At 40.7% G+C, this 11,138-nt stretch overlaps 1 pseudogene; it reads right to left on the reverse strand.

The window, feature by feature from the left end:
- The window catches only part of LOC131166645 (uncharacterized), a 29,250-nt pseudogene extending 18,666 nt beyond the window's left edge, over positions 1 to 10,584 (reverse strand).
- Positions 10,585 to 11,138: the final 554 nt, after the last annotated feature.

Raw genomic sequence — 11,138 nt, forward strand, 5'->3', positions numbered from 1 at the left:
TGCGTAGTGACACTAAACCACGTGGGGCCTTACACATTGTTAAGATCCATATTTGTCATCGTTGGGCTATGCATTGACAAGCTGCGTGCAGTGTCGACACTCGGATTGCCATTGTTGGGCTATGCGTTGACATGCTGTGTGCAGTGTCGACATTAAGATTGCCATCGTTGGCCCATGCATTGACATGATGCGTTGATGTACGGTAACATAACGAAGGCACCTATTGGATAAAGCACTAATTTTGTAAAATAGAGGCTGGATTCTCATGATTAATACATGCAATAAGACATGGTCACCATATGGCCTAGCGCATAGATACTATATACCGTTGCCTACTTTGCATGCACACGCTAATGATCGACATTTAACTATGGCCTAGTGTGTGTGGCTACTACAAGGCATTTCGTAGTGCATAGCCAAGTGTGTGTGTGGCTACTGCACGTCATGACATGACACAGCATGTCATGGTTAGTGCTTCGCATGGTTAGTACATGGCATAACACGGCATGGCATGGTTAGTGCATGGCCCAGTGCGGCGGCTAATACTTGACATGACATGGCATGACATGGTAAGTGCATGCCCTAGTGTGTGTGTGGCTAGTACTTGACATGACACGGCATGACATGAAACGACATGACATGAGACGACATGACATGCATGACACGACACGACAATACATGACATGACAAGGCAAGACACGACATGGTTAGTGCATGGCCTAGTGTGTGTGGCTAGTACTTGACATGACACGAGATGACATGGTTAGTACATGACCTAGTGTGTGTGGCTAGTACTTGACATAACACGACATGACATGGTTAGTGCATGACCTAGTGTGTGTGGCTAGTACTTGACACGACATGATATGACACGACACGACATGACACGGCATGACATGGTTAGTGCATGGCCTAGTGTGTGTGGCTAGTACTTGACATGACACGACATGACAAGGTTAGTGCATGACCTAGTGTGTGTGGCTAGTACTTGACATGACACGGCATGACATTGTTAGTACATGGCCTAGTGTGTGTGTGTGGCTAGTACTTGACATGACAAGACATGACATGACAAGGCATGACATCAGACGACATGGCATGAGCCGACATGACATGACACAGCATGACATGGTTAGTGCAAGGCCTAGTGTGTGTGGCAAGTACTTGACATGGCACGACATGACATGGTTAGTGCATGGCCTAGTGTGTGTGTGGCTAGTACTTGACAAGACACGGCATGACATGGTTAGTGCATGACCTAGTGTGTGTGTGGCTAGTACTTGACATCACACAACTTGATATGTCACGACATGACACGACACGACATGACATGACACATCATGACATGGTTAGTGCATGGCCTAGTGTGTGTGGCTAGTACGTGACATGACACGGCATGACATGGTTAGTGCAAGGCCAAGTGTGTGTGTGGCTTGTACTTGACATGACACGGCATGACATGCAACGACATGACATGACACAACTTGACATGACATGACACGACATAACACATCATGACATGGTTAGTGCATGGCCTAGTGTGTGTGTGGCTAGTACTTGACATGACACGACATGACATGGTTAGCACATGGCCTAGTGTGTGTGGCCAGTACTTGACATGACACGACATGACATGACATGGCATGGCATGGTTAGTGCATGACGTGGTTAGTGCATGGCCTAGTGTGTGTGGCTAGTACTTGACATGACACGACATGACATGACACAGCGTGACATGGTTAATGCACGGCCTAGTGTGTGTGGCTAGTACTTGACATGACACGGCATGGCATGATGCGGCATGGCATGGTTAGAGCATGGCCTAGTGTGTGTGGCTAGTACTTGACATGACACGGCATGACATGGTTAGTGCATGTCCTAGTGTGTGTGTGGCTAATACTTTACATGACACGGCCTGACATGGTTAGTGCATGACATGACACGGCCTGACATGACACGGCATGGCATGGTTAGTGCATGGCCTAGTGTGTGTGGCTAGTACTTGACATGACACACGACATGACATGATTAGTGCATGACCTAGTATGTGTGGCTAGTGCTTGACATGACACGGCATAACTGACTCACTCGAAAAATGAGCAGCTCGGAAGCTATCCCAAGTATAGGAGTTCTGTCGTGTAATATTAAGCCCAAGGGCTAGATCATCTCCTCAAGGAATGCGTTTTAATTTCAGATTTTACGTTCTTCCAATCAAAATTTAAAAGGTACTGAACTTGGTTCAGATTCGAATTTTCAAGATGGTTCAATTTCACTTTTGATGAATTAAATGACACATAATTTAAAACCCTAAACTAACATGCACTAAATAAAAGAAAACAAGAATAGAAACCCTACGTCTACTTAAGGAAACACTAGATCATACTAACTAAAAATGGAAACTTTAAACATGGAATTAAAATAACAATAATGAAAACCCTAGTCTACTTAAGGAAACACCGGGACACGCGTTAATTAAAAATGGCAACCTAGAACATGGAATTAAAAACACACAATGGAAACTAAACTAGACATATACTAAAAAAAAACTGAACCTACTAAAAATCGAACTTTTAGTACAATTAAGAGATCAAATCAAGACTCACAATTTAAATGCAAGCATGAATTCAACGGAAATTTAAAAAACGTAAACAATAACGGAACACAATAAAAACAAAACCTTTACTAATCATAGACCCTAACTAAATCGAATTTCGACAAATAAAATATCTGAATTTAATTAAGAATGCTAAATTAAAATAACTATCAATTAGATAAACAAAGAGATTAATTTAACAATAATGAAATACCCAACATTACTCAACTTAAACAAAAAGAAAGAAAACTCCAATAACATTAAAAAAAAATCTAAACTTTCTTCAATATTCCAAGATTCAAAGAAAAGTAAATAAAAGAAAGAAAGAAAGGAAAAGAGAGAGAGAGAGAGAGAAACAAATCCACGGAGCCGTGAAGTTGCTGCTGTGCTTTGGTGGTCCTGCTATGGAGTCGGCTAGTGTTCTGCTGTGCTTGGGGACTGCTGAAGATGGTGGAGGAGGTTGGCCGTACTGCAAGAGGGCAGAGGAGGCCAAGAGAAACAGAGGAAAGGGGGAGAGTGAGGGAGGAAAGACAAAGGGAAGGAAGAGAGACAAGGGGAGAGAAGCAGAATTGAAAAAAACAAACTAAAGAAGAAGAAGAAGAAGAAGAAGGAGAAGAGGAGAATGGGGAGCCATGGGGCTGCCTGCCTAGGGGGAAGAAATAGAGGAGCTTAAATAGGAGGCATTGGGTGCCCTAGACCCGGATGGAAAGGATTGACCCGGATGGGAAAGGGTTGACCCGTCAACTTGATTTTTTTCATTTTTTTCATTCTCTATTCATCGCAAATTCTGCTCTTCTGAAGCCCGTATCTCATAAAACTCAAAACACAAAAGTTGTAGATAATCCTTTTCTCTTTCTTCAGAAATTTGAATCCTCTCAATAGGAGGTCAGATAGAAAAGTTATGCATGAAATACAAACAGGTGTTGGTTTTGGTTCCCGGGAATTTTCCTGCGACAAAAAAATACCAAAACTTCATAAATAGTGCAATAAAGTTCAAGAATGATGATTTTGGCACTTTATTAAAATATTGGATAATTTTGGATATTTAATTAAAAATATAAACCGTAAAGCCCGGGTTAAGATGCCCAATTACGCAGTTTCGGTGCGTAATCACACCCCCCAACTAACGTTTTGCTAGTCTCTAGCAAATGACGTGAATGAATTTCAGGGTGATGCCTACAACTACAAACTCCAATAATCATGAAATCAATGTACATGCAACAATATTATACCACTTCACATACAAGAACATAACTGAATTTCACACAAGCTCGTTCATATTCAGTATACACAACTCCAAAGCACGTCACTCATGCAAGTTTCATTGTTTATATGTGATTTGGAGCAGTATACTCACATGAAGTTAATCAGTGGCACATTCAGAGTTAATGCAATCATATAAGTTCGAGTATAAACAGGTAAACTCTCGAGGTGTGTGTGATGTGTGTGACTCAGTACACCTAGGACGCTAGTGGACACCTACAGAACGGTCGCTTTGACTCGGCCTAACTGGTATACCCTCAAAAACACTCAAAGAAAATGGGTTCACTCATCATATGTGAGGAGGAGTGTCGCGATCAAACATCCCACATATTAAAAGGAACAACGCTAAGTATATGGAGTAGACTAGTCAGGAAAGGATCTAGCCTATCTATGAGGTGCCTGGTCCTTCACCCTAGCATCTTCTCACCTACTCGCCATATCCAGCTGAAACCACCCTAGATCAACTTACTCACAAACTTGTCGTGAATACATCTGAGCCATTAATCGGTTGAAGCATCTTCATACGTGGAAAATATGTGTCGTCCTTGACTTTTTGTGATATGTATTTGGGACGGCATTGACATTTCATTTCATGCGCATGTGTATTGCTTATTCTTTATTTTTCTCATTCTTCATTTTCTGTCTTTTCTTGATCAATTAGGACAATCATAACACTTCTTTTGGAATCTTCATACCATCAATGTGAATTGAGCTCGAATAGGAGTTCATGAACTAAGTCTATCTTTAGGGGTGGCTCAGCCTTCACATTTTGAGTAGGCTACAAGACCTAGGTTTCTATGTCCCCACTAGGTGTCACCTCTAGGCTAGCAAATCAAAACATAGACTAGTGTACAAGGAATCATCCAGAAAAAGAGAATTGAGTTCTATGAACTCTGATTTGATATTAATGCTCAAAAGGACGATAAATAGCTCAAGGATATCTCACAAGGTGTCATAGTCGCCACGGGTGTTCTCTCAATGCTCACAAGAAACCCTAAGTGCAATGAATCACGTGAGTGTGTATTCAATCTCATGAGATGCCATGTAAATACAAGAAATTATATAGTCAAATTAACACGAATGTACTACCAATCGATTCTTCATGGAGTCATAAGATCATATAGAGAGAAACTACGCATGATTGACTCAAGTGTGTAATTCGTAAGTTATGCGCAAGTATGTGAAAGGTATACACAGTGTTAAGCATGGCATAGGGCAGTGTAATTCCTCAGTGCTCCTCCTTTCTTTCTCTCTTTCTTTTTGATTTTTTTTTGTTTTTTTTTTTTTTTGTATTTTTGATTTTTTTTTTGAAATAAAAACCCGGTACGTGTACGTGCACAGTGTCACATGCGAATGCTCATCCCCCCCCAACTAAAATGGAATATTGTCCTCAATGTGAAAGCATAGGGGAAATAGAAAGGACTGTGCATAGGAAAAGTAAAGCGTACCTGAGTGGCGAAATAACAAAAATCGAACTACGAGAAAATGGTCCTTAAAACTAGCTAAAAATAAAATAAGATAAAATAAAAGGAAAATAAGGAAAAGAAAAACATCCCAATTGTCTGGCGGAGGCTCAGGAGGAATTTCTTCTTGTGGCCGCAGGTCTATAAATTGCATCGGCGGTTCTCCAAATTTGAGCCGCCATAGTGGATCAGTTTTCATACCTGCACGAAAATCAGCCTCAAATGAATAAATGTGTGTCAAAATACCAAATAATTCGTGTGCAGGTCGACCCTCGTGTGTGGACAAGAAAGGGTCTTTATTCAACATCGTGTCCAGGAAATGTGCTTCTTTACGAACTAACGGTTGAGAGAAAGTGATCGGAATAATTACCTACAGTTCTTCAGAAGCATGAACATTAAAGGTTTTACGTGGTTCTTTAAAAATTATATGCTCACCAGACTGGTCACCCTCTTTATCAGGTGTACATATCATCATACCACTGCAAGAGTCTGCCTCCACATTAGGCTCCTTAACATCTGATTTAGGCAGGAGTGACGATTTCATGATTTCTGAGCTCGGAGTATGAGGTACCATTGGTTGGTACTCCGTATGGGTATCAGTATCCTCATCAACTAATTGCTCCGCTTTTGGGCTCGTTTCCTCTGATTTTTCTTTGAATTCATCTATTTCAGCTGTAACTTCCGGTGCTGGGACAACTGTTTTCCGGGCGATGAGCATCTCAGGTTGGGGAAATTCTTTCTCGCTTCTTGAAGTAGTGGTGGTCTCTGCTGTCTCAAGAGAAATATCATGTATTTGTTGGTGTGGCTGCTGGTACTCTTGAGGACTACGCTAAGGTTCCACGGGCAATTCTTCATTTTCTAAGATGCTCAACTGCGTGCTTATCACATTAATGGTGTCCCGCAATTCATTATTATGATCGACTTGAGTTTGCATGAACTGCTGGAGCATGTTCGCCATCTGAGTTATGCTATCCTCCAGAAATTCCGATGGCGTACAGCTCAGAGGGATCTATGGTGGCTGGTATTGAGGCGCAGGAATATTTGGGCAGTTTGGTGGTTCATATGCATCACCACCACTAATTATGCTGATAGGGTGTGCAGTCATGGGTGCCTGAGTGTATTGTGTGTTGCACTGTGGGACATTGTCAGCTAAGTAATCAAAGGATGATAATACCTGATCTGGATCCTCGCTGACGGGCTCTCCATTAGACATAGTCTGGACAAAACACTTGCAATCAGGGGTAAGAGCAGTATAAAAATAGTCAACTAACCTCCATGAGTCGAACCCATGATGTAGACAAGTGCTTAGTAGATCCTTGAATCGCTCTCAGCAAGCCCGAAATGTCTCGTCATCCTGCTGCACAAAATTAAGAATTTGTTCCTGCAAAAATTGAGTTTTCTGTGAGGGACAAAATGCATGCAGAAATTCACGCTCCATATCAGTCCAAGTAGTGATAGAAAAAAGTCTCATAGAATGAAACCAAATCAGTGCCCTATCCTGCAAAGTAGCAAGAAATAAATTCAATCTAGTAGATTCGTCAGCTCTAGCATGAGAGAAAAATAAGTTACAGGTTAATTCAAACTCTGCTAAGTGCTGATATGGGCACTCAGATTCCGTCCCATAGAACTCGGGTAGCAGTGACGTCCTTCCACACTGCATCATGAAATTAAGCTCATCATAAGGCAAAATAGTGGAAGAGGATGCAGTGGCATATTCAAGCTGCAAAAAATCCATTATCGTGCGCGGCGTAGGTGCAGCCATTTTTCAAAACTCGATTTTTTTTCTTTTTTTGTTTTCTGCTTTTTTTTTTCCTTTTTTATAAAGCTAATAAAACTGATGGGAAAAACATAAATTTGAGACTAAAAACGACATTCCCCAGCAATGGCGCCAAAAACTTGACTCACTCGAAAAATGAGCAGCTCGGAAGCTATCCTAAGTATAGGAGTTATGTCATGTAATATTAAGACCAAGGGTTAGATCGTCTCCTCAGGGAATGTGTTTTAATTTCAGATTTTACGTTCTTCCAATCAAAATTTAAAAGGTACTGAACTTGGTTCAGATTCGAATTTTCAAGATGGTTCAATTTCACTTTTGATGAATTAAATGACACATAATTTAAAACCCTAAACTAACATGCACAAAATAAAAGAAAACAAGAATAGAAACCCTACGTCTACTTAAGGAAACACTAGATCATACTAACTAAAAAATGAAACTTTAAACATGGAATTAAAATAACAATAATGAAAACCCTAGTCTACTTAAGGAAACACTGGGACACGTGTTAATTAAAAATGGCAACCTAGAACATGGAATTAAAAACACACAATGGAAACTAAATTAGACACATACTAAAAAAAAACTAAACCTACTAAAAATCGAACCTTTAGCACAATTAAGAGATCAAATCAAGACTCACAATTTAAATGCAAGTTTGAATTCAATGAAAATTTTAAAAACGTAAAGAATAATGGAACACAATAAAAACACAACCTTTACTAATCATAGACCCTAACTAAATCGAATTTCGACAAAAAAAATATCTGAATTTAATTAAGAATGCTAAATTAAAATAACTATCAATTAGATAAACAAAGAGATTAATTTAACAATAATGAAATACCCAACATTACTCAACTTAAACAAAAAGAAAGAAAACTCCAATAACATTAAAAAAAAACTAAACTTTCTTCAATATTCCAAGATTCAAAGAAAAGTAAATAAAAGAAAGAAAGAAAGGAAGAGAGAGAGAGAGAGAAACAAATCCACGGAGCCGTGAAGTTGCTGCTGCGCTTTGGTGGTCCTGCTATGGAGTCGGCTAGTGTTCTGCTGTGCTTGGGGACTGCTGAAGATGGTGGAGGAGGTTGGCCGTACTGCAAGAGGGTAGAGGAGGCCAAGAGAAACAGAGGAAAGGGGGAGAGTGAGGGAGGAAAGACAAAGGGAAGGAAGAGAGACAAGGGGAGAGAAGCAGAATTGAAAAAAACAAACTAAAGAAGAAGAAGAAGGAGAAGAGGAGAATGGGGAGCCATGGGGGCTGCCTGCCTAGGGGGAAGAAATAGAGGAGCTTAAATAGGAGGCATTGGGTGCCCTAGACCCGGATGGGAAAGGGTTGACCCGTCAACTTGATTTTTTTCATTTTTTTCATTCTCTATTCATCCCAAATTCTGCTCTTTTGAAGCCTGTATTTCACAAAACTCAAACACATGAAAGTTGTAGATGATCCTTTTTTCTTTCTCTAGAAATTTGAATCGTCTCAATCGGAGGTCGGACAGAAAAGTTATGCATGAAATACAAACAAATTTCGGTTTTGGTTCCCGGGAATTTTTCTGCAACAAAAAAATACCAAAACTTCATAAATAGTGCAATAAAGTTCAAGAATGATGATTTTGGCACTTTATTAAAATATTGGATAATTTTGAACATTTAATTAAAAATATGAACCGTAAAGCCCGGGTTAAGATACCCAATTACGCAGTTTCGGTGCGTAATCAATGACATGGTTAGTGCATGTCCTAGTGTGTGTGTGTGGCTATTACTTGACATGACACGGTCTGACATTGTTAGTGCATGACATGACACGGCTTGATATGACATGGCTCGACATGACACGGCATGACATGGTTAGTGCATGACATGACACGGCTTGACATGACACGGCTCGACATGACACGGAATGACATGGTTAGTGCATGACATGACATGACTTGACATGACACGGCTCGACATGACACAGCATGACATGACACGACATGACACGGTTAGTGCATGGCCTAGTGTGTGTGGCTAGTACTTGACATGACACGGCATGGCATGGTTAGTGCATAGCCTAATGCGTGTGGCTAGTACTTGACATGACATGACACGACATGATATGGTTAGTGCATGGCCTAGTGTGTGTGGCTAGTACTTGACATGACATGGCATGACATGACACAACATGATATCGTTAGTGCATGGTCTAGTGTGTGTGTGGCAAGCCCCTTGGAAGGAAGTCATGATGTACCCTCCTTGAAGGCCCAACCACAAAATAAAAACCGAACCAACCAGCGTGTCGTGCACCGCTGCCTTCCACGTCGTGTTTCTAGCCTTCCCAGAGTGCAAAACCCAAAATCCAAGTATCCATGGCCTCCAAATGGAACGCTCTACCTCCCCACAAATTTTCATAATTTTCCAAATTTATTTGCTTTTTTTCGTGAATTTTCCCTTTTTTTAATTCAAAAATTAATAAAAACTACAACGGAGCCCGAAAGTTAGAAATTTTTTCTGGAGGTAGCCTTTGCTATGCCCTTCCCATAATAGGAAACATCTCCCAAAAATTGTGCTCTCCCTTCATAAAACCGAACCAAACCGCGTGAAATGCACACAAACTTCCTCGGAATTTTTCTTCATCTATTGGATTGCAAAACCAAAAAAAAAAAAAAGTTACCCACAGCCTCATAATATTTCCCTCTACCTCTCCAAAAATTTTCATAATTTTCTGAAATTTTTTGCTATTTTTATTGAATTTTACCTATTTTTAATTCAAAAATTAATAATAATTACACTAGAACTTGGAAAATTCCAAAAAAATTTTTAGAGGTAGCCTTTGTTATACCCTCCTATAATGGAAAACATCTCTTAAAAATATTGACAATTTCTTAAAAAAACCCCAGTATGACTCCTTGGACAAGTTGATGTTTCCTTGTGCTAGACCCAAAATGGCATATAAAGCTCTTTAGGGGGGGGGGGGGGGGGGGAAGGTGCACAAGCACTTTTCAATGGTGGGCTGGCTGCATGGCCCTTCGTTGACATGCTCTGGGTATTGTTGACACTCATGTTGTCATTGTTGGGTCATGCGGTTAACCAAATGCTTATCGTTGACAACCATTCATGGCCATGCGCGGATGTGTAGCGGGAATTGTTGACATTCGGACTTTTCATCGTTGGGCCATGCGGTTAACCAAATGCTTATCATTGACAACCATCCATAGCCATGCGCAGATGTGTAGCGAGAATTGTTGACATTCAGATTTGTCATCGTTGGGCCATGCGGTTAACCAAATGCTTATTGTTGACAACCATCCGTGGCCATACGCGGATGTGCAGTGGAAATTGTTGACATTCGAATTTGTCATTGTTGGGTCATGCGGTTAACCAAATGCTTATCATTCACAACCATCCGTGGCCATGCACGGATGTGTAGTGGGAATTGTTGACATTCGAATTTGTCATCGTTGGGCCATGCGGTTAACCAAATGTTTATCACTGCAACCATTCGTGGCCATGCGCGAATGTGTAGTGAAAATTGTTGACATTCGAATTTGTCATCGTTGGGCCATGTGGTTAACCAAATGCTTATTTTTGACAACCATTCGTGGCCATGCGCGGATGTGTAGTGGAAATTGTTGACATTCGGATTTGTCATCGTTGGGCCATGCGATTAACCAAATGCCTATTGTTGACAACCATTTGTGGCCATGCATGGATGTGTAGTGAAAATTGTTGACATTCAAATTTGTCATCGTTGGGCCATGCGGTTAACCAAATGCTTATTGTTGACAACCATTTGTGGCTATGTGCGGATGTGTAGCGGGAATTATTGATATTCGGATTTGTCATCGTTGCGCCATGTTGTTAACTAAATGCTTATTGTTGACAACCATTCGTGGCCATGCGCGGTTGTGTAATGAAAATTGTTGACATTCAAAATTGTCATCGTTGGGCCATGCAGTTAACCAAATGCTTATCGTTCACAACCATCCATGGCCATGCACGAATGTGTAGTGGAAATTGTTGGCATTCGAATTTGTCATCGTTGGGCCACACAGTTAACCAAATG

The sequence above is a fragment of the Malania oleifera genome, chromosome 1, assembly GCF_029873635.1.
Source record: "Malania oleifera isolate guangnan ecotype guangnan chromosome 1, ASM2987363v1, whole genome shotgun sequence".
Lineage (NCBI taxonomy): Eukaryota > Viridiplantae > Streptophyta > Magnoliopsida > Santalales > Ximeniaceae > Malania > Malania oleifera.